Source organism: Salvia hispanica, chromosome 4 (genome assembly GCF_023119035.1).
Source record: "Salvia hispanica cultivar TCC Black 2014 chromosome 4, UniMelb_Shisp_WGS_1.0, whole genome shotgun sequence".
Classification (NCBI taxonomy): domain Eukaryota; kingdom Viridiplantae; phylum Streptophyta; class Magnoliopsida; order Lamiales; family Lamiaceae; genus Salvia; species Salvia hispanica.
In genome coordinates, this window is record NC_062968.1 from 48,447,841 (window position 1) to 48,450,608 (window position 2,768).

Consider the following 2,768-nt stretch of genomic DNA (forward strand, 5'->3'; position numbering starts at 1 on the left):
ATAGAGTTCCTAATAAAAGGAACAAGATAACCCATTATGAACTTTGGCATAAGAAACCACCAAAATTGAGTTATCTCAGAGTTTGGGGTTGTCGAGCAGTGGTAAGACTAACTGACCCTAAAATGAAAATTATAGGTCAAAGAGGTATAGATTGTGTGTTTCTGGGGTATTCAGAAAATTCTGTTTGTTATAGGTTCTATGTCTTAGAACCCAATGACTATGTATCTGTGCACTCTATTATTGAGTCAAGGGATGCTGAATTTGGCAATGAGGATAGATTCACGTCTATACCTAAACCTGGAGGCATGATTGCAAGGTCTAGAAACTCTGATGATGTAACTGGAAAAGTGATGGATACAAGAAAAGCTAAGTCTTTTGAAAATGATTTCCAATTGTACTTACTTGAAGGATCAAGAAATGAAATTAATTTTCAATATCAATATTGCTTTACTATTGGTGATGATCCAAGGACCTACAAAGAAGCTATGGCTTCAAGAGATTCTGCATTTTGGAAAGAGGCAATCCAAGAGGAGATGGATTCTATAATCCAAAATGGTACTTGGATATTGACTGATTTACCACCTGGTTGTGAAGCTTTAAATAGCAAATGGATCTTCAAAACGAAGATGAAGGTGGATGGAAGCATAGACAAATATAAAGCCAGATTGGTTATCCAAGGCTTTAGACAAAAGGAAGGCATTGACTACTTTGATACCTATGCTCCTGTTGCTAGGATTTCCACAATTAGATTATTGTTAGCACTTGCTGCTATACATAATCTTGTAATTCACCAAATGGATGTTAAGACTGTCTTCTTGAATGGTGAATTAAATGAAGAGATTTATATCAAACAATCAGAAGGCTTTGTCATGCCTGGTACTGAACATAAGGTTTGTAAGTTGGTAAAATCTTTTTATGGACTAAAGCAAGCCCCCAAGAAATGGCATCAAACGTTTGATGACGTGGTGTTGTCGAATGGTTTTGTATTAAACCAAGCAGACAAGTGTGTATATAGCAAATTTGATGCTACCGGTAAAGGGGTTATCATTTGCCTATATGTGGATGACATGTTGATCTTTGGTACTGACCAAGATCAAGTTGATAAAACAAAAGAATTTTTGTCATCTAAGTTTGAAATGAAAGACATGGGGAAGGCTGATGTGATTCTTGGAATTAAGATCACACATGGAGAACAAGGAATTTCCATTTCTCAATCACATTATATTGAGAAAGTGTTGGAAAAGTTCAACTTCAAAGATTGTTCTTCAGTTAAGACTCCTTTTGATCCTAGTGCAAAACTCGTGCCTAATAGAGGAGTTGTTGTGAATCAGCTTGAATATTCAAAGGCTATTGGATCACTAATGTATGCTATGATTAATACTAGACCCGATATAGCCTTTGCAGTTGGAAAATTGAGTCGATATACTCATAATCCAAGTTTAATCCATTGGCAAGCAATGAATCGAGTATTTAAATACTTAAAAGGAACCATGGATTATAGGTTGACTTATTTTGGATTTCCTTCTGTTCTTGAAGGATATTCGGATGCAAGTTGGATCACCAATATGAAAGATCATTCTTCCACAAGTGGTTGGGTATCCCGTCTTGGAGGTGGTGCTATATGTTGGGCATCAAAGAAACAAACTTGTATCACGAATTCAATAATGGAATCGGAGTTTGTGGCATTAGCAGCAGCTGGTAAAGAGGCTGAATGGCTAAGAAATCTAATATATGAAATTCCATTGTGGCCTAAACCGATATCACCTATATCTATCAGATGTGATAGTGCAGCTACCTTGGCTAAGGCATATAGTCAAGTGTATAATGGAAAGTCAAGACACTTAGGTGTTAGACATAGCATGATTCGTGAACTTATTATGGATGGTGTGATATCTGTGGAGTTTGTAAGAACTCATGATAACTTAGCCGATTATTTAACCAAATGGTTAAGTAGAGATCTTGTGCACAAATCGGCTATAGGAATGGGATAAAAGTCCACTACAAATCTCTGATATTAAGATACCCAATTCCCATTTAGTATGACACTAGATGCAGAATTCAATGTGGAAAACTTAATCTTTGGAGATTGGAACACATTTTAAAATTGTCCCAAGGTATGTGTTCGGACCTACAAGTTAAGGAGGTTGAATATATTCTTAATAGTTCTTTTGAAAAATTGCAAATGTAGGTGCAAGAATAAATGAGCTACCTATATAAGTATGAAGTTTAGCCGCTTCAAGAAGCTGGGACTTGGTTTCGAAATGTTTATGAAGGATAAGGACATAAGCTAGTAAAATATAGTGTCAAGATAGAACATATTCGTATGTAAACTTTTGTGTACATTATCTTCGTGTATTCAATGTGAGTTCTCAGGGTTCAATCCTTAGAGACACCCGGGGTATTCGAATATTTGGAATGTGTAATGTACTAATATGGAATTCAATCGTTACGATATTTCATTTATGCAAAAGTTTGAATGTTTGAGATGACTTGTTTTAGTTAATCAAGGATTGCACTAAAATAGGGGAGGATTGTTGGATATTTTAGTGTAATTGGATTAACTTGATTGATCCTGATCGTACATGGACGGGATACCCGCCCATTGGGTACCACGATCGCCCGCAGGATGCACAGCCTCGACACCGCGGCGGCTACCACGAGAGGGGCCACCTATTTGATCGCAGAGATCAACGAGTCCAATTGGGGTTCGATCGCTACCCAATTCACACAACGCAGCCGCATCGCCCAAGGTGCTGGGACCCTCCGAC